Raw genomic sequence first — 22,297 nt, 5'->3', positions numbered from 1 at the left:
CTCTTTAAAGAAGAGCTTCACACATATTGGTCACACCTCTCTGAAATTGTCCTTGCCACCAAAGCTTTATAAAGAATAGAGGAGATGAATGGAGAGTCTTTTAGAACTGTTTCTTCCCTCTTCTTCCCTTTTTTCTCTCTGAACTGAACATCATGAAGTTTGAGGCTAAAAAAGATTTTAGATTTTATCTCATACATTCTTCTCATTTTCTGGGTAAAACTGAAGCCCAGGAGAGTCAAAGTGACTAGAGCAAGGCCAAAGATACAGTAGGCAATGGAGCAGGGCTTGGAACTCTCAGCTCCTGCCCACCCTCCCCCTCCTCAAGTCACTAGTCTTTCCACATACTACAGTCAGCCAAGAAGATGGATCAGTGGCAAAATCCTCAGAAAATATTTGCCCTGGGTTTCCAAGGTTGCCTCATCCTTGCTCCCCTTTTCTCACTCTACCCCTTGCCAGAGCATGAGGTAGCTAAGAATGACAATGACCACATTCTGTAGTTAATTCTGATGGCTTGTTCTAAAGTTTGTTGGCTCATCAGTATATTGTTGAAAAAGAAAATTTTTCCTTGTAGGAATACTGAAAGCTATAGGCAAATTTCTAGTATCATAACAAAATATTATATAACACAGCAAAAGTAGGGGGTGTCATTCTAAACCAGCATGAACGTAACAGTGCCTTCCAGGCACAATTGATGGAGTCAGTTGTGTGTTGGTAAACACTGATCAACTGGCTTGTTGAAACAAAAAGCCTTGATCTACAGAATTTGCTGGTTTCCATGGTGTATATATTTCCACTATGGCCAACCTCAGTGGATCAGTATGGTTTCGCTGAACTCAAGTGGGGGAAAAGATATGCAGCAGCACACTGTTATCCATCATAAAATTGACATAAATAACCTCAAGAGCATAAATAGTAAGTTAATTAGGGAATGATTCATTTTGAGTATGTACTACCTTTGTTTTTAATGTTACTTGTTTCCCTGTGGATTCAGAAGTTTAATTTTTAATACTAACTTTATATACTGGCTTGAAAAGGGCTGAACATTGAACAACTAACTCTCACTGACAGGTGCAGGCTGGCTTTAGCACAGCACTTGAAACACCTGCTCCAAACTTTGTTGACTTAATTCAGTAGCCTGCAGGGCTGCCTTCATGGGAATATGTAAACACAACCCATACATAAACTAAGGACTCTTGGCCTCTTTGTTTTTATTCATAAAGTTACTGACCCTCACTAAAACTGTTTTTCCCTGAAAAAGATGCAACAAACCATAAGGCAGAAGTAAAAACTGTGGTTCTAGACACAGTCCATCTCCCCACTTCCATCCAGTTTGGTGATTTACATGCCACACCTCAGCTCTAAGTGTGATAATAACAAGGAATAGATAGGATCTATTCTCTTGTGACTAAGTCTTATCAAAGAGTGAAAGCACAGGATTATACATTCTAAAACCTTCATGCATTCTCTCATCTAGTTCTGACAACAGTTTCTTCCCATTTTAAAGAAGAGGGGTTTGAGGCTTTGCAAGTTGAATTACCAGAATTGTAGCTATTAAAAAGCCTAGCTAAAATTTAAACCCAAGGCAGTTTGATTTAGACTAAAGTGTTATTCAAGAGATTGAAGGTGAATAAGAGCCTAAAATAATTCTTACAAGGACTGAAGACAAAGACACTGTGAAAACTGCTGTTCATGAGAGTTGGACTTAAAGTCATGATGCAGTAAAAGCTGTCATTAAAGTAGAATAATAGCCTTATGAAGCCATAATGTGGCCAGGGAGGAATGAGAGAGGGTATCAGTTATCTGTTGTCGCAGCAGTGCTGTAATAAAATTTCAGTAGCATTCAACAGTAACTATGTTCAAACATTTCAAGTCAACTCCAGGTAGCCTAATCTCCAATGGTCTTTGCCTGGGATTGCTTCCATGTGTGGGGTTAGCTTGGCTGTTGCCTAACCCATGATGACTTTGGCTGGAGTGACTTGGCTGTGCTTTAAATTTTCCTTATCTTCCAGGAGGTTAACCAGGGCATGTTCTCATGATGACTGTATAGGCACAGAGCATAAGCATAAACATAAGACCTCTTGAGCCTTGGCTTAGATCTGGTATGCTATCTCTTGTGCTTTCTATTAGCTAAATCAAATCATGAGGACAGCCTATATTCAAAGGTTGGTAAAAATCAGATTCCATCTCTATAGTGAAAGGAACTGGAAAGTCACATGGTAAAGGGCATGGGAATAGAGAGAGGTAAAGAATTGGCACCATTGTGGCTCCTGGGTGGCTCAGTCAGTTAAGCGTCTGACTTTGGCTCAGGTCATGATCTCACGGTTTGTGGGTTTGAGCCCCACATGGGGCTCTATGCTGACAGCTCAGAGCCTGGAGCCTGCTTTGGATTCTGCATCTCCTTCTCTCTCTGCCCCTCCCCTGCTTGCACTCTGTCTCTCTGTCTCTCTCTCAAAAATGAATAAACATTAAAAAATAAAGAATTGGTACCATTAAGGCAATGTATCAATCAAGAGGTAAGTAGGGTAGTCAGTGGAGAATGTGGAGTGATCACCTCCTGGAGCCTGTACACTACCATACTTCATGAATTCTGTTCCCTGCTACTTACTTTTAACCAGGCTTTGACTAGTCCTGGGCCAGTAGCACGATACCTTGAAAGGAGTCATGAATGTTGAGTCCTGGACTACGTCAACCTCTTAATAACTGAAAGTCTAGATCACTGATCTGGGGCTGAAGCTCTGAGCTCCACCCATCTACAACTGCATCATGAAGGCTTTGCTGCTGACAGCATGTACTTATTCTCTAAATAAGACTCTAAATTGTGAATATGTGAAAAGGGGTGTGAGCAGGACTGCGTTCCTGAATTCTCCATTATGGTCAGTCAATAACCCCGTTTTCCTTCTTTCCATGTATCTTGTCTGCCCTTCAACATCTTCTTTCCCTCTTCATTGCCCAGCTCTTCTGCCCATTGAAGCTAATATATATGGACTATATCCAAAGGCTTCAATGCCCACTGGCTTCCAGCTGGGATGACTAAAGAGGAAGACCCAGGAGGCCTAAGAGGAGGTGGAGAATTAGGTCAGGATATTTATGCCCCTGATTCTCTCCTTGTGAGGTCACTTTGGCTTTCTGAGCCTTTTGAACTGACCTAAATGACTCACTCTTGCTCTCTTTCCAGATCCTGGAAACCATTCACTCCCTTCATTCTTCTTGGCCTAGGCATGACAACAGCCCCAGGTTTCTGCATCATCTTTACTGTTCCCTCAACATGTTACCTACATATTTATAACTCATTCCTTTATCAATAACCCTACTTCAATTTTCCTAATTTGAGATTGCTTTCTGTTTCCTGTAGGAATCCCACCTGATATACTCTCACATAGGGAAAACAATGCTTCTGCAATAGAAATGATCTAAGATTCCATCCTATCATGTATCCTGCTCAAAATACAGAGTATCCATATGATACACAACTGTTATTGTGTCCAAATATAGTTTCTCTTAGTCCAAAATCTTATGAACTAAACATATTTTCTCCTCACTCCCATTATATGATGGTACAAAAGAAATAAGGTTAATTGTAATAAATAGGAATAATGGAAGACACATAGCAGCCATTTGTCTACTCTCTCTGGGGAAACTTCCAAGGATCTGGAGATGCAGAATATTACTTGATTAGACACTCATTCTGTTCTCTGGAGACTGCTTACACATTGTTCTCCAACATCCTTGGATCTCCTTCCAGGATATTCTTATTTGTCCATTATATTCTTTGGTCAAATTTAATGGGCACTAGGGAATATGCTGCCCTTTGGGCCTGTGCAACTTTTTGTCAGCCTGCTTCCTGACCATAAATGATTGGGAGACCAGAGTTGTTTTAAACTTCAGTAGTCACAGACACTTTTAGACAGGATTTACAAATCTTTGGCAGTAAAATTTTCTCAACAATTCAGTAGGCCTCTAATTCACTTGCTTCCAATAAGTTCTGTATGTCAGTATATTTAAAAGAACTGTAAGTATTCTAAAATGCCTATTTCCTTGCCTTCTCAGCATATACCATCTAGCTTTTTATTTATTGAGATTAGTGGCTCTAGTTAGAAGGTGACACTTAACAAACAAACAAACAAACTCTTTGTTCTGAAAGATCTTATTGGTAAAATTGTCCATAAAAAACCCTTTAAATCCTAACCTATGTGGTTAGGGATTTCAAATCCAGCTTTTCTCACAGTGCAGGGCTCCCAATTTCTACACTATTACTATCTCCTTCAATTCTACATATGCACCAGTCAGTTCTCTCTGAAATCACCCCTTTCAAATCTTTGACCCCTTGGCAAATCTAGATACAGATAAGCGATAGAAAAACTAAGGTTCTGTTTTTCAGTGTCTTTCCTGAGTTTCTGACTTAGAACCAAATGGTCTGGTACCAAGTAAGCTTTCTCAGATGATAGTTTTACCAAATATTTTATTCCCTAGAAACATGGATCCCCATGTTTGTGGTCTCTGATATTTCATTGCTACATACCACCAGTCACTAAACCAAAGCTACATAATTTAGGTGTGTGTCTTAGTCATTGGGGGTTGCTGTAACAAAATACCATGGGCTAGGTGGCTTATGTATTTTCTTTTGTTTTATGTAGGCTTCACACCCAGTGTGGGGCTTGAACTCATGACCCTGAGATTAAGGGTCACACACATTACTGACTGAGCCAGCCAGGTGCCCTAACTAGGTGGCTTAAACGAAAAAATTTATTTCTCACAGTTCTGGAGAATGGAAGTCTAAGATTAGGGTGCCAGAATGGCTAGGTTCTGGTGAGACCCTCTTCTGGATCACAGACTTCTGTTTCTTGTGTTCTTACATGGCAGAGTGCACAGAGAGGAAGCAAGTGTTCTCCTGACTCATAATTATAAGGTCACTAATCCCATTCATGAGGGCTCTACCCTCATGACCTCATCTAATCCTAATTACTTCCCAATAGTTCCACTTCCTAATACTGTCACATCTGAGGATAGAGTTCTGACATACAAATTTGGGGGGACACAAAACATTAATAATTCTGACATTGGCATAGTGCTACCCTGTGTTGTTGTTACAAAGTAATCCTAAAACCACAGTTTATTACCATGGCAGAGCTCTCTTACTCATGCTACATGTCCAGCAAAGATGTTCATTGCATACCACCCCATGGTGCCATAGCAGAGAAAGAAAATACATGGAACACTCACTACTAGCTCTTAATGCTTGACCAGAGTGATACTCATAACTTCTATATATATATCATCGGTTAAAAAAACTCAGATGTGGTTTAGGCAAGGTGGGTAAGTGTGTGGAAATTGCATGAGCACCTTCACTTTGATCACATTTGCATAAGGCATATCCTTATGGCATATGACATAGTTTACATCCTTCTAGAGCACAGCTCTACATATATTTTTTCAGTGCTAATTGCCTATTTAATATCAATTAGATGATACTGAGAATTTTACGCAAGAGTATCACTAATAAGGAGAGCAAAGAACTGTAGCAATTGTCTCTGTGAAGTAGGTGTCTGATTTTCAGGAAGTAGTGAAATAACTAACCATCAGGGCTTATTTCTGATTCTTTACCAAGATTTACAAAGCCTGTGTTGATACCTCCCACATCATCTCCCACACCATTTGGGGAGTGGGGGGAATAATATTCAAAATAATAACCAGTTCAGCATGGGGACTAGCTGGTCAGAACAGATGTGGCCCTATCAGAATGGATGCTGGCTGTAAACACCTGCTGTGTTTATGCCAGCGTGTGTTGGTGGCTGTCATCCTGGCTGTCCTCCCAAGCACCAGCAGCATTCTTCAACGTGCCAGACTTCAGCATATCCACCTTGGCTTTGCACACACTGTGCCCCAGCATGAAGTTCTCGTGTTTATCTGGAGAAACTTTCCCGGTCCTCTTTCATGTCTGAGTTCCAATATGATTTCCCTGGGGAGGACTCACAGTTGCCTCCTCCCAGCTCTTTGTTTCCCCCTCCTGTTTTTGACAGAGTGCTGCATACGCTTTCTGTTATATTAATCATTGCACCATGCCACTATTAATAATTTTTTACATCTTGTGACCTTCACTAGATTCTGAGCTCCTCTAAAAAACATACTGGGGCATCTGGCTGGCGAGTCAGAGGATCATGCGACTCTTGATCTCAGGGTTGTGGGTTCAAGTCCCTCGTTGGGTGTAGAGATTACAAAAATAAATAAATAAATAATAAGCGTGGCTGGGTGGCTCAGTCATTTGAGTGTCCAACTTTGGCTCAATTCATGACCTCACAGTTTGTGGGTTCAAGCCCCTGAGCTGACAGCTCTGAGCCTGGAGCCTGCTTCGAATTCTGTATCTTCCTCTCTCACTGTCCCTTTCTCTCCCTCCCCCTCTCTCCTTCTCTCTCTTTCTCTCTCTCTCTCTCTCTCAAAAATAATAAGCATTAAAAATTAAAAAATAGTAACAATAATGATAGATGATATTTATTGAGTATATACTATGTATATAGGTATATAGGTATACTATGTATATAGAATAGGTACTATTCTAAGTGCTTTATATGCATTAATAAATTTAATCCTCAAAAAACTTTCTAATTATCTCCATTTTGAAGATAAAGAAACTAAGGTATAGTGAAGTGGATTACTTGTCTGGGGTTAATTTTGTCATTCTGAGCACCTAGCACAGCCTCACACACATGAGGCTACTGAATAAATGGATTCCTACTGCCTTTACATTTTTTCTGTCTTTTCCCCCATTTATCATATGAACTTTATCCTATTATCATATCTCCTCCATGTGACACTGCTCCCAAGATCTGCCCACTTTAGAAACTCTTGCTACAGGTTATATCCTATTATTAAATTTAAGTTTCAGTCTTGATATCTGGCCTTCTCAGTGAAGCTCTTTTAGTACAAAACCACGTCTTCTATTTTGAATACTGCTTATTACAGAACCCACCAGAAATTAGGAGTTCCAAACAGTGCTTGTTAACTGATCATTTAGGAATGATTTGAATTTCTCACTTTTTTGTTTGGGGTAGCACCAATAGTATATATATATAATCCCTATGCAGAACTCATGGTGACAATGGAATTTTATACAAGCTGGAAAAATATGGTAATTGGTTTTGTACCTCATTCCCCTGAATGTAATATTCAGGGGAATATTGGGAAAGTAATACTGGGAATGAGCCTCTGGGCCTCACACAGAGGGCAGCAGATATACTCCCATAATACAAATCACTTCTTGATATGTTGCAGGAAGATTCTGGAAAATCTGATAATCTTTTGGATTTCAAAAGGGAACGAAGAGTATGGATACATAAAGTAAGATTAGTGCAACCCATAGAAACCGAAGCCTAATAAACAGTGGCTTAAAAACATAGAAGTGTTTATTTTTCCTTCACATTTATAACTTTTGGACATAATTGAGTCTTAAATTATAGTATGATGCTCCATCATGTCAGAGACTCAAGACTTTTCTGTTTCTTTTTGTTGGTGTTGTTCTATTGTATATGGATGCGATTCACAAGGTCAAAGGTGACAATGGGAACTGTGGGAGTTTCCATTTTTCCTGACACATCCCAGCTGGCATGCTAGAAGGCAGGTCAGAAGATACGCCACAAATGGGCACATACTGCTGCCAGTTACATGTCCAGACAGAGCTGAGTCACATGGCCACTTAACCACAAGAGAGGTTGGGAAGTGTAGTTTTTATCCAGGAAGTCATTCACCTAGCTAAAATGGGGTGTCTGTCACTGAGGAAGAAGGTGAAAACAGTAGGGAGAAACTGGTAGAGTTCAGATTCATCAGGAAAGGCATCTCTTTTTGCTCAAGGCTGATTGTGTCCATCTGAATATGTTGGTGTCTCCTCCAATGTAACTAGGTCGAACAGAACTATATCTCAAGCTTCCTTCTTGTAAGCTTTGACTTTCAAACTGTTATAAATATTTTGTTAATCTTTGCTTTATTTTATTGCAAGATACGTTAGAAAATGCACTATTGAAGTGAACAACTTAAAAAAAATAAAATTCAAAGTAGGTTGGTGATTTGTTGCATAATTGATAAAGAACTAAATTGAATTACCACTCTAGATTTTTAACCATTGGAATGCCTTCTGCTATTCTACACTGTCAAATAATCTGGATATTTTTAGTGGGGCCAGTAAATGTATATACTGTCCTGAATTCCACAATGATACTGGTGTTATTATGCTCAACTGTAAGGATTATTATTATCTTCCATATGTTAAAGCCTCAATCTGTGTTTTTAATAATGTCTCATGTGCAAATCTGTCTTTCCAAAGCAAAAATTAGCACTCAAATGCCACTAAATACATCCTCTTAAATGCCTATAGGGACAGCATATCCACACTCAGGCAAACCCCAGTTGTTGACTTGCAAGGAACACATGCATAAAATTTTATCAATCACTTCTCCATCCCAGCAGAACAGATGGCTTTTCCCACCATTCTCTTGATGGCTCTTGAAGTAGTGCTGGGGCTAGGTCTCTGGGTTTTTTATACAAAATGACAAATATATCTTCATAATGAAAACTGATCCGCTGGTCTCCTCCTATAAGCTACTAGGAAGATTCAGACTTTACTAAAACACTACCAGAGGCATGAGAATATATCAAAGAGATGAATTCCAGAAGATTTCACGAGTATGTTTATTAAGCTCCTACTCTTGCAGAAACTATTATTTACCAGACACTGTGCTAAACGGCTGATATACATTATCCTGAGTCATTATAACAGTATTAAAGGAGAGGCGTTGTTACTGTCTTTCACAGATGAAGAAATGATGACTCAGAAAGGCTAAGCAAAATTCAAATGCCCTAACTTAGATAATAAGGAGTGGAATCAGTGCCTTTCATTCTGTTCAACTCTATCCTATGCATATCCTATGGACTCTTGCATCCAGGAAATATAAACAAAGTATGTGGCTTTCCACCTTAACAGACTATGTAACTGAGTACCTTTCAGTAATAAAAGTCACAATTTCTTTTGCAAAAAAACCTGTAATTACATGTTAAATTATTATTATTCCCCATCTTGCATGGGATTTGCCAGCCACTTATTACCAGCTATGTAAACAGTACTTCTTAGAGACATTATATACACTATATAGAATTGTGTTTTAAAAACAAGATATTTCAATGGAAAGAAATATGTGGCCCTGAAACTTAGAATATAATGTTAATGTATTTGAAAGAACAGAGACATATATAGCAATACATAATAATGATCAAAGGATGAACTAGAGAGAGTAAGGAATTAAATACACTTTTCTAATTTCAGTATGTTCCATGGTAAGCATGTATTAAATTAATAAATGGAGAGAATAAAATGCATCATTTACAGAAGATAAGGACCTAGAAATAGCACAGACATGTAAGCATTAACAAAGAAGCTTTCAGAATTTCATGACATCACAAAAAAAATTGGATGGAATCTCTGCCATTATCTAGCAGACTCTTTGCTCATCAGTTTCATAGATTTTCTGACCATTTTGTTGACTTCTAGCAGATTTTAGGTCTTGCTTGTTCCATTGAATAGAATGTAAAGGAAAATAGGGAAATCCAAGAAGCTAGGACTTTAGGGTGCACCTAAACAGCCACCTCATCAGGAAAACAGGCAGGAAACAGATGAAATGAGAATTACCAGCCTCATTATCAGAGAATAAGAATGAATTCTAGATCTAAGAATCAGCATGGATGGAGGCTGGGGTCTGGGGATTACATGATTCTTGTAAGGGATACTAGCAAAAAAACCCAAAACGATCATTTTATGAGCTAGGGCACCTCAAAATGAAATGCATTGGGAGCCCTTGCTTAGAGAAACTGAAACAGAGTAGAATGCACCAGGCTGTTTTGCTATGAGCTCACTCACCTAGTTTGTGTGCTTCCCTGGACCTGTGTACGTTGGGGTTTAGTTCACAGACTTGTGTGATGTTGTACAAATCACTTGACCTTTTGTGCCTCTTCCTTTATTTTGAAAATGATTAGCCAGACCCATCTATAAGATCCTTTCCATCTATAAGAGCCCACTGTCTCATCCCTAATAGCTTCTTCCCCACATATCACATTGAGAAACACATCCTCTCTGTGTTTAATTTTAAAATGTAAGCACCATCAAGTGAAATTACAGATGCTTGAGCACACAACCTTCAAAATACTGAATTTCTGAAGCATACTAAATTTCTGTAACCTCCTTACACTTAGCTGGTGTGGTCAGTAAGGACTCTGTCCGGTGACAGTGGCTATTTCTGACAGAAGGTGGCTGGGTTCTGCACTGCAGAAGAGAATATCTGAGAATCCAGTGGGTGGAGGGGCCAACTGTTCCTGGGACAATGCTTCACCGGTTTTCAGTGGCTCACACAGTGAAAGGAAACCTCTAGCATTTCATAGGATAAGACGGGACAATAATTATGGTGACTAAAATAGCACCAGGCTGAGCTGACGATTTGGAAGATGGTGCCCATTCAAAGTGAAAGAGAGGTAAAAGACACTGGCCAGAAAGGGTAGGGAGGCAGTTTCCCTGAAAGACCTGAAAATGAGCAGCAGGGAAGATAAAAGGATAGGAGCTATGCACAATAGCATATTCTTCTCCTAACCACCTAATTCTCCAGCTCTGTATTCATCACTGTCAGGCTCTGCAGAGCCCTCAATGAGGGCTTTATGTTGAGCCTCATTATCGGCTCAAAGATAGAGGGCACGCCATGCAAATGAAGCCAAACCCAAGATAGGCTGTTAAAATACTGCAATTTGTCAGCATTTAGATAAACAAATGAAGGGCATACTGTGTGTGGGAGGTGGACCCCCGGGAGCTTTCAGGGTATTTTGACACTTGTTGTGAGAAATATCTCCAAGTTCCCCACACTGGCTCCCTCCTTATCATTTAAAGGGAGGAAAAAGAGTTGCTAATTTACTTATGACTAAGATAGTAGGGAGACTGGGGGAGTCTCTGCTTTCATCTATTGGTACTTAGGTTGTTGATTAATGTCCTTCTCATTAGTCTCAGCTTTCCTTTCCATTTGCTGCTTGCACAGCCTCTAGGAGGAGGGGACTGTTAAGCCTCTAGGAGTGGTTTTGGGGAGAAACACACGCATGTGCCCACACACACACACACACACACACACACCAGATAATGAACTTTTTGGTAAAATGGATCTGTGGCTAACCATAGCAACATGGAATTGTTCTTATCAAACCAAGAGGATGGTGAAGTAAAGTTTAAAACTCCTGTCTTCCAAAGAGTGTTGCCTTGATTCTCCCAGTAACTTTGTCTTATTGATTAAAGAAAAATAAAATGATCCGTGTTAATTGTTCAGAGCTTACAGGCTGTGCCCCTTCTGTCAGCTGGAAGGGAAAGTGCCTCAAAGCAAGGCAGAGAGGAGGGGACAAAGCTGCCTTTGGTGATCTAGTCTATTCTCTAGTTTCTTAAAGGACTTTTAATGATGCTCTGGTGACAGCACCTTAGAAATCAGATCGAATCCATTGTAGCAAATTTTCAAAAGCAAGATTATGTGACAATGGGGTCGCCATCCCCTCTGTAAGCACGCTCTGCCACAAGGCTGCCTGCCTAAGCTTATCCACAGCTGTTGCCCAGGCTAAAGCTGTCAAGGCGCATCCCCACCCACCCCACCCTGGAGCCGAACCTTGGTGGCATGAGCCCCCCCATCCATCTCAATCCCTCCCACAAAACGAGAGTCACTAAAATCTCATTTGTGCCTCTTTGCCACTCAGGCCTCCACACAAACCTTTCTGTTCTTTGGAGGAGAATGATGTGGACTTAATTAAGTGTGGTAACTTATGTGTAAGGCTGTATTGATGGAGGAAATGTGGTACAGATGTGGTGTGAAATGATGGTGAATTACTCTTGTGAAGAATACAAATCAGGGTGAGTGCCCATTATCTGAGGCCAAAAGAAGTTACTGGGCACTCAATTATCACCCTCTTTGTTACCGCAGTACACCAGATGGTTACAACACTGAAGAGTTTTCTATTATCATAACATTTTCCTAGAGTGCCTTTTCTTCTTCTCCAATTCACCATAAGATGATTACCTTCTTATGGGGAGTTGATTGTTGGGAAGGGTGCTGGGGGTCACGTACAGATTCAGTGGGGAGTAGCAGAAAAGGGGGCAGCAGACTGTGTCCTTAGCACAAGAGCTTGTTGATAGACTCTGCTGTGATTCGGGCTGCCCCATAATAGCTCACGTGAAATAACTGCTTGGTCTCCTCCTCCCTCTGAATCCACCACTCCCCTTCTGCCCCCAAATCCAGAAGATGGTGTTCGAGTGTGACCGGCTGCTCTGCCTTCTGTCAAAGCATTTCCAGCCAAGTGAGCAGTTTTTCTTTTAAGGAACTGAGTGGTCCTCAATAAAATTAATTCCTGTTCATTGGAAGCATTGAGGTGTCAGGTGAGAACAAAAGTAAACGAGCTTGTGAATATAGGGCCAGTCATTAACTCAGGGCACCCAGCTCTATCATCTGCCCAGCCCTCCCTGGCTCCAGAGAGGGGGGGAAAAACAACAACTCTGTGGTAAATAAATAAATAAATAAAACTCCACACCATGAAAATCTCTGAAGCAGCAAGCCCAGAGTTAAGGCTTGCAGTACTTCAGACAAATGGAATGATCCTGAGCCCTGAAGAATCTTCCTTACAAAGAAAAAATGATGACATGTTGAAAGCACAGGTTGCTTTTTTGTTCATTGCTGGATCACCATTTAGAAAAAACGAATATCCAGAGAAGTCCAGATGATGCTTCTAGACATGGATTCCAGATCAGTTGACTTCAGAACTCATGGGAGGAGAATATCTCATCCTTTCCTTCCCCACCAGCCTATGCCCTGGGGTTCCTACTGTCTCTCTTAGTCCTTTGAACATGTCTCTTATCTCTGCGGAGTTTCAACATGGAGAGATTGCATTTTGTAAAAGGGTCAAGGACCTGGCAGACCTCTCTGAAGTTAACCGTTGTTATGGTTGCATCTATTTGCTAAACACAATGATGGTGCTATGAGTAGTAATGCCTTTATGACTTTCCTGCTTAAGACAAAAGCACAACCCTAGTGGTGTCTGCTTGAAACCTGATCATGTGGTTTTCAAGACTGGCACCCACATCCTACTTTGGGGTTAGCCAAATAAAACTATATTTTGGTTTAGTGCTGCTAGCACTGAGGAAATGATAGGTATGATCTCTGGTTCAGAGTTTATGTTTACTTAAACTGCGGCCACCGTAAGACACACGACCATTTTTCATGACTGAACAAAAGCCTTCCCTTCTTCACCCCTCCCCTACTGCTTCCTCCTAAGGAAGCAGTACTGCTTGCCTCTCCTCCTAAGTGTTTTCCTATTTAAAGTGAACAACTTCATGAGTCCTTGGCTCTTCAAAAGAGAAATCCAAATGATATCAAGTCATAGCCTAAAAGTCAACCCTGAACACTGAAGGATAGTTATTATTCACAAACACATAAATCCACTAACATGGATTGCATAGATTCAATTTCAACTTTGTCTTTAATAAATGAAACAAGAGGTATGAGCAAATGAATAATCAGGTGGTGATAATGTCTGGTTTTATAAACATGCAGCAGAAAGACCTATTTTTATTTTTATTTTTGGCTGCAACTAGAAAAGAATATATGTGCATAATCTTAGGCCCAGTCACCAAATTTCCATGATCAGATGCTTCCTTCACTTAATTCCAAAGCAGAGTCTAAATATCTTTGAATATCTTTTGTACAACATATATACCCTACATAATCTACCAAAGAATGGGAGAAGTTAGTCTTAAAAAGGTACAAATTAAAGGTGATTAAAGACTGCACTGACCACTATTGCTAGATAGATCCTTGAGATTGCAGCCTGAGTTATATGTAATTCTATTCTCTATAATAGCTATAGTCTTTATTGTATATAAGAGATTTTCAAAATTTGCAATGAGAAAAGAATGTTCTATGCCATTGGACAAGCCCATGATTTCCACTTTTAAACAGGTTGTTATTATCTTGGATATCATCCCTTTGGTTTATTTTCTAAACTCAGTAATGGGTGGCACAAGAGAACTGTTTACTTCTATCACAGGCCTAGAGCAGAGATCCATGGATCTAGAGAACCAGGCAGGGGTCAAAGACATTATATAGCAGTAGTCAGTGGAGAGGTTCAGCAGTGGCTGCATGCTGAAAAGACCACAAAAACTATTGTGAAGTCAATTAAGAATTCTTAAAACATATTCCCTACATCTTAAATTGTAATATTTATCATTCAAGAAAGGAAAAGAAATAACTTTATATCTTCTGTGATGGATTAGATTAGTATTTAGAAATTTACTCCTTTCCCCTTGCTTCCATGGGAATAAAATAGCTCCTTGCTCCATTGATGTTGGTTTTGCCGTGGGATTTACTTTGGTCCATAGGATGTTAGCAGACGTGACAGAGAAAAGGCTTAATATATGCATACATTTCCCCTTTTCTACTTATGCTTCAGCTGGCATCATAAGGAATGCATGCCCAGGCTTGCTTGCTAGTCCTTTGAGAAGAAGAGCTGTGTGAAACAGCAGAGTTGTGCCAGCCACATCTAGCCTAGATCAGCCAACTACCAGTCATCCCCTTGTTATATAAACAATCCAAGCCAATATTTGTAGGGCTGCCCTGATGAGCCCAGTCAGCCTGCAGACACATGCACAATAATGCACGCTTGTTTCTGTAGGTCACTAATATCATGGTTGTTTGTTATACAGATAATTTTAACAATAGGAAACTGATACATCTTCTTAGAAATGTTTGTGTTATTAGACGGAGTTATTTAGTGCTCTAGCTCTCAACCTTAGCTTGAGATTCTGATTTAATTAATTTAATTGATCTAATTAGGGATATTGGTATTTTTAAAAGTCCTCAAGTGATTTTAATGCACAGCCAGAGTTGAGAGTCATTGAAACATACAAAGAAGTGATCATACGTAAGGGGTTATCATTGATAGTGAGATGGTTGTGAAAACCAAGGCAGAACCTAGGGCTCTGACAGTCTAATGGGGGGAAGAAGATAATTCATATTACTTGCCCAGAATGGATTTCAGCCTTGGATGTACATTGGAATTATGTGGAAAACTTTAAAAATACTGAATACTGAGGTCTTCCCTCAGAGATTCTGATTTAATTGGTCTGCATTAATAAACTTGAACATCAAAAGTTTTCAGAGTTCCTCAAGGGATTCTAATATGAAGCTAGGGTTGAGAACTGTTGTCATAGGTGGAACAAAGTGTTTTCAGTATCATTCAAATAGTGGATACCCACTCATGAGGGCTAGGATTTCAAGGCAAGACTTTAGTCCTAGAGCAGTCAAAACATGAAGAATGTTCACAGTCCAAAAGAAGCAGAGAGTTCATGGTGGTGAACAGAGCTAAAAGAGAGTTTGAGTCTGGATTGACAATATTGCTAAGGGTGTAGGCAAGGATTGGTAAGTAACCCTTCTACAGAGATAAGTTTGGTAGTCTAAATAAGTCAGTGGAGGGAATGTGGCATGGAGGTATCTTTGGGGACACATAACCTAGAAAAATGCACAATCAGACCTAGACAATTGTTATGAGGGCAGTTTTTAAAAAGAGGCTGAGAATCTGGATTTTTATGTCAAGTTTCTTGGTTTTTAATTACCAGTAGCTAAAAAAGTACTTTATAAGTATTGGACAAATTAAGTAAAAAATGACCTTGAAATAAATTTGGGCTACCAGCTCCTAGTTTACGTACTCAAGGTTGCATGTTCCAGCTGTTCAGTGTAATTTTTATTTCAACCTTGCCCTTTCATCATGGTGATCCAGGCAAGTCTGAAGCAAAAACACTAAGTGAAGGGGCATTCACTGAGATTAGTACTAGAGCTTAAATGAGTCTTATGCCCTGCCAGAATCCAGGCAATATCTGGTAGGACTTCTGTGAAAAGCTTTCACGATGTGTGGTCCAAAAGTAGAGAAAGATTGTATTCTGAGTTTAGCCATAGCTCAGGGCTCCACTGCCTTTCTACATGTTAAGAATGTCTTCTAGGTAGTGATATGCTCCTCTTTTAAATTTTTTTTTAATGTTTTGATTTTTGAGAGAGACAGAGACAGAGCATGAGTGGGGGAGGGGCAGAGAGAGAGGGAGACACAGAATCCAAAGCAGGCTCCAGGTTCTGAGGTGTCAGCACAGAGCCCAATGCGGGGCCTGAACTCACGAGCTGTGAGATCATGACCTGAGACAAAGTCAGATGCTTAACCAACTGAGCCACCCAGGTGTTCCAACATGCTCCTGTTTTAACACACTGGACTGCTTTCAGTTTGTTTTGATTAAGATTCATAGGAATGTTATTTATCTAGAACTGGAAAATGTAGTGTGTATACAGTGACCTTTGATTTTTGAGCCAAAAATCAAAACATATAATTGACCAGAGGTTTATTCTATCACTTCTGAATGTGAGAAATACTCTGGGAGAGCCCATCTGAATGCCAACAATTTGGAAATTCTGGGATGGTTTTATAGGAACAGGAGAGATTATTTGAAATCCAGAATCATGATGACTATGCATATATGTGCTCACAGGGAATTTATACCTTAGGTACTAAAGATTTCAGAGTAACTATTTCTCACACTTCCCTTTGTGAAATGCTTTTTTTCTTCCAGTTTCCAGATATAGGAACCAATTTTTCTCATGAAGTTTCCTTTTCTCTATCCTTTTCTTTTTCCATCCATACCACCAACCTATATGTTTCTGGCTTTGAAATTATAATCACTGCTGTCAGAAGAAGAGCTTTTTATAAGAGAACATATTTAAATAATTTTTTTAATGTTTAGTTTTGAGACAGAGACAGAGTGCGAGCAGGGGAGGGGCGGAGAGGGAGACACAGAATCTGAAGGAGGCTCCAGGCTCTGAGCTGTCAGCACAGAGACTGACACAGGGCTCAAACTCACCAATGGTGAGATCATGACTTGAGCCGAAGTCAGACGCTCAACCGACTGAGCCACCCAGGCGCCCCTAGAACATGTTTTATCCTACCAGGCACATAAGGGGTTATTTGTTCCTGATAAAGTAAAAGGTGGAAAGGGTTGGACATTGTCCCTCTTCAGTTCCCATGCCTTCTTAAACTTGATTCCTTTCTCATCCAGAGTCTGCTGACTGGAGCTCCAGAGCATCTTCAAATTGGAAGATTAGAGCCACTAACTCCAGGCTTCAACCAATTCCTAGTTTTTTGTTTTTGTTTTTGTTTTTGTTTTGTAAAGGACCCAAAGGTACACACACATCCTAAATCTGACATTGACATGTAGCTTAAAGGTAAATACCACTTTGCAATTCTCTTTATTCCTTCACTGAATTAATATTAAGGATGTGCCTGTTATGTGACAGGCACTGTGCTAGGCAACACACATATAATGGTGGGCAGACTAGAGATGGTTCCTGTCTTTATGAAACTTGCAGCTATGAAGAGAGCAGACATTAATAAATACTAGTGAGAAACCATGAATAAAAATTAATAATAACCTAAGTAAATATAAAGTTGCATTTGACTTAAGTGCTGAAAGGAAAGGGGCTAAGAAATTTGATCTGGTCAGGAAAAGTGAGGGAGATTTTTACTGAGGATGTAGCCACTGAACTGAGATTTGAGGGATAAGTAAGAGTCAACCAAGTAAGGCAGAGAAAACCCCTCTGGGAGTGTGGAACACCACATGGAAGACTGTGTTGAGAAGGAGCATTAGGGAACAGGAAAAAAATATCTACAGGTAGGGCTGGCCCATATGGAGCACTATACGCCTGAGGGGTGGGTGGAGACCAGTCAGAGAAGGGCTCTGTTGGCTGTTAATATGTCCTGTTTGCCTAGAAACCAATAGAAAGATACGTAAATGAGTTTGAAGCTACTGGCGATGGGCCTCTTCTGTACTACCCCTAAAGAAGGGTAGGTTAGGGGTTGCAGTTAGAATGGGTACAAAGGGGTTTTCAGTTCTCCAGAGAAAATAATACCTAGAAGTAATGGTTATAATTTTGAAAAGATATTAACAAATTTGAGATTTATTAGCAAATAAAATTGGAGTTGGTTTGGAGAGGGGATTAAAGGAGAGAGCAGGCTCAAGGGTGATTTGCATAATGGGATGAATGTTGGTATCTTGATCTGGGAAGTAAAACCCAGAGGAAGATAAGATTATGAGATCCTGAGGTTACTTTTAGGCCAGTTGAATTTAGGATGTCTTTGAGACATTTAGAAATTAGAAAGTGAGTAGTTGTCTAAAAGTTTAAGGATGTTGACTGGAGATTAGACTCTAGCTCATATAGTGGGTGATTAAAGGAAGGCATACAGGTAAGACCCTCTAAGAATATTATGGAATAAGAGAGCTAGGGTTGTATCTTGTTATCAAATATTTATTGAGTGGGTAAAACAAGAGATTCCCATACTGAAGGTACAGAAGGGGTTCCATGAAGGAAGGAGGAAAACTAGCCACAGCTCGGAAGCCACAGGTTGATAGCATGCCAAAAAGAAAAAAGGAGTCACTGGTATCAAATGGTGATGACACGAGAAGGAAGATGAAGATTTGGGAATATTCTTTGGTTTTAGTAAGGAGGTCTTGGGTCACACTGACAAGAACTATTTTGGTGGAATCTTAGGGCAAAACATATTGAAATGAATTGGCAATTTTCTCTGGATATTTTCCAGTCCCTCTCCTTCTTATGCAAACACAGGGGGAGTCATTTGAAGCAAATGTATCTAGTTTGGTTCTTTAGTAAATGGAAATTGGAACCAAAGATCAATATCATTTGACACAGAGTGGGCATGAGCCAGTCTTCAAACGTTTGCTTAATTCCAACTAACCTGTGATTCAACTTCTTCCTACCACTACTTTTCTGCAGTGTGTTAGAATGCAATATTCTCCTTTAAAAATTACTTTTACATGGGCAATAAGAGAAGGGGATAATATACTTGATTTTTTTTTTTACAGAGAAATTGTCAACATTAAAACTTGGATGGCAGCTTTAGCAAATGCCTAGGGAAAGTATTTCTTCCTAGTTTTTTAATGAGCTTAAAAAAATACCTTGGTTATCAAACAGAAAAAGAAATAACTGGAATTTGTGTTGAAGGTAGTCCAGTGAGTGGGTAAATAAATGATGTAAATTTTTAAAATGTCAGTATTAGAAATTGGTGAGTTGTACAGATAGGAAGTTGATCCAATGCCCCAAGCTATTATTTTGCAAATAATAACCAGAGCCTATAATTGCTCACTCTTCTTTCAGATTTACTTTTCTAGGAAAGGAAATATTATTTTTTCCATGTACACTTAAACCATCAAATTAATTTAAAAAAGGTCTTTTGATGGCCCAAGTATATTTTAAACAACTTAGAGAAAAATGTTTTAAGTTTTTCTGTTTATACAGGAAAACATCATTTTGCCAAAAGCAGCTGAATCAAAATGACAAAGTTTAAGATTAAAAACAAGTATATTTAAAATATTTCCAGTGGAATACAGGTTTGGAGAAGAGTGTTTGTTAACTGCTGACATCTGATGTGATGCTAGAAAAAAGGATGCTTGGGGAGACCCAGGGCCTCTTTAAAGTACATCTTGCGTTATCATATAAGTCATAGTCATTTATTCACTCAGTGATCACGTATTTTGAGTATCTACATATTTCCACAAAATGTTATAGATATTAGACGACAACAACAGTGAATTTATGGACAGATCCATGCCCTCATTGAGTTTATATTCTAGTGGAGAGGAAAAATAATAAATATGTAGTCTCAATAGAAGGCAATGAGAAGTTTTATGGAGAAAACTAGATACAGTGGGAGAAAGAAGAGTAACAGTGGGTGTTAATACAGTTAAGTTGGTAAAGGAAGCTTTCTGTGAGGTGGTTATGTGGAGGTCTGAAAACTTGAAGGAGCAAGTTTTTATAATTATGAGACTAAAAGAGCATTTTATAAAGTACAAAGACCCTGGAGCATGCATGGTGTGTGCCCCACAAAGCAAAGCCTTGCCAGCTCTATATTCTCCCAAACCTTGAGGACACAGGAATGGGTTTACTCCAGCGCCTCCCTGAAGATGCTCTCATTAGCAGTGGCATCCAAAGAAGAAAAATCTGCCTTCTATTATTGTCTCATCTTGGTGAGTTTAGTTTGCAAATTTTCTGTGGTTTCATTAAACTGAACCAGAAGGAGTTTCTGAATAGATCTATTGCTTTGGAAAACTGAATTAGAAGCCAGCTTGAAGTCTGGCTCCTTGGGGAACATCCAACCTCCCCAGCTTACCTCTGGCAAAACTGACTTTATTTGCTTCCCTTACCGAAGACAGACCCAGAAACCTACCATGTCCAAAGGCACATTATGGTGGTTCAGCCCATGGTACACAAGCACACCAAGGTGCATGTACTAGCTCATCAAACCCAAAGGCTTCAGTGAATACCATACCATACAGAGCAAGGACAAGACAAGATTTTTGGCATAGTGATATCTACAGCCTGAGGGGTGATTCATCTATTTATATAGACTGGTGATAAACCTATATGGTCTTCTTTGGATTTTAAACTTTGGTGAAGGGACCATATGGGTGATATTTGACTAAACTGACCTGCATCCCCAATTGCAGGGGAAGCTGTGGTGGCATTCTCTTAATGTACATTTACATCCCTTATTCTGGACACCCAGTTGGCTTACTGAAGCCCCATTCTACCCAATGTGATATTATGTGTGGCCCATACATTATTTAAAAGAAAACAACAACAACAACTACTACTACTACTCATAACTGCAAAATTGAGGGAATTCACAGCAAACCTGGATTTCTTTGCACTCTTGAAAAACTCTGGCAATAACAGCGTCACATTCCCTGTTGGAAACAATTGGCTGGGCCTTAACAGATGATTTCCTTATGTGGGGCAGGTGCCTTCCATTGCTTATGAGTCCTCATCATCCTTTGTTATATCTTATTTGCTCACACTACTTAGTTTCATTTCTTGTTTGGCCTCTATAGACTTTAATTCTTATGATTCCTCCTTTTAGTCATTTTCTTGTTCTTGTCACTCAGGTTCTTTTTCCTCAGTGTTGAGGATAGCAAAAGGAATGATGTCATCATGGTGGATACATCCAGTGGCCACTACAATCTGGTACATAAAGCTGAAAGTGAATCAAAGGATTCTCTCTTTCTTCATCCTAATATTGTGGTAATTTGATGGAATGATGATAGGCATAAAAGCAGTTAGTCAATAGTGAGAGAAAGTTTAAAATGGTGTGAGTCTTACAATGGGAGATCAACTATCCTAAAGAGAACAGATGGGGCTTTATCAATATTTGAGAGTCTAAAAGCAGGAGCCTGGTTTTATGTCTATTTGGATAATGAATTTTCAATCTATTTTGGCAAAAGAAAAATTCAAACAAAGGATTCAGCCACCTGTGTCTTCCCTAGACTGTAAGCTCTTGAGGGCAATGGCCACATGTCTTTTGTTCACCAGTGTTTGCCCAGTGGTAAGTCCATAGCACATTGGAGACCCTCAGTAGACTGGAAAAATTGAAGCCGCAGTGCCATGATATGTGAGCTCTCTTTGTAACATATGTCCCTAGCTAGGTCAGCCTCAAGGACTCCCAGACAACTGAGTCAGAACCACACCTTACAATTTTTTGAGTGGCTATAGAAATTCCATTTGGATTGAAGCTGCCCAAAATGGTTATAGCACACAGGGAAGAAGAAAGATTTTACAATAGAGGCCAACTATTCATGCATCAAAACATCATTCCCCTCTTGTTCAGCCTTGAAACATCTTCCTTTAATTAATTACTCCTGCATTTGTTTCCTAAGGCTGATGAACAGCTGGCTTGTACTTGAAGTTACACAAAGAGCTGGGTTTAGGAGTACATTTTAGTATCCGCTACTTCATCTAATAGCTCTGGGGCATATTTCAAACATCTTGTTATTGAGCCTGCCTATATTATTACCGCCTGTGACCTTCCCTTTGGTAGCTGCCAGGGCTGATTGGAACTCATCTGCTTCTTTCTGAGCAGGGTTATGGGAGGAAGGAAGCTGGAGATATGTGAATAAGATCTAGATCTGGTACACACTTTGAAGAATACCCAAAGTTTCTTTGAAAATGATTAAGCCATGGCAGGATAATTTGGGATAGAAGTTGTGATATTTTTCTTCCTATATTTCTTCCTGCACTGTAAACAGGTAGCCATGCTGTGCAGTTCCATGTCTCAAGACTTTTTGGCAGGCTGAAAGCAGAATTTTATAGGAAGATCATGATTCTTCCTGTCCTTGAGCTTAGGTGTCCTGGGTAGAGGGGAGCAT

At 39.7% G+C, this 22,297-nt stretch overlaps 1 long non-coding RNA gene across 2 annotated transcripts in view; it reads left to right on the top strand.

Moving 5' to 3' along the window:
- The window catches only part of LOC111559792, a 454,702-nt gene that overhangs the window by 360,050 nt on the left and 72,355 nt on the right, over positions 1-22,297 (top strand). The window lies entirely within an intron of this gene.

This window comes from Felis catus, chromosome A3 (genome assembly GCF_018350175.1).
Source record: "Felis catus isolate Fca126 chromosome A3, F.catus_Fca126_mat1.0, whole genome shotgun sequence".
NCBI classification, from domain to species: domain Eukaryota; kingdom Metazoa; phylum Chordata; class Mammalia; order Carnivora; family Felidae; genus Felis; species Felis catus.
This window is presented reverse-complemented; position numbering and strand designations above follow the sequence as displayed.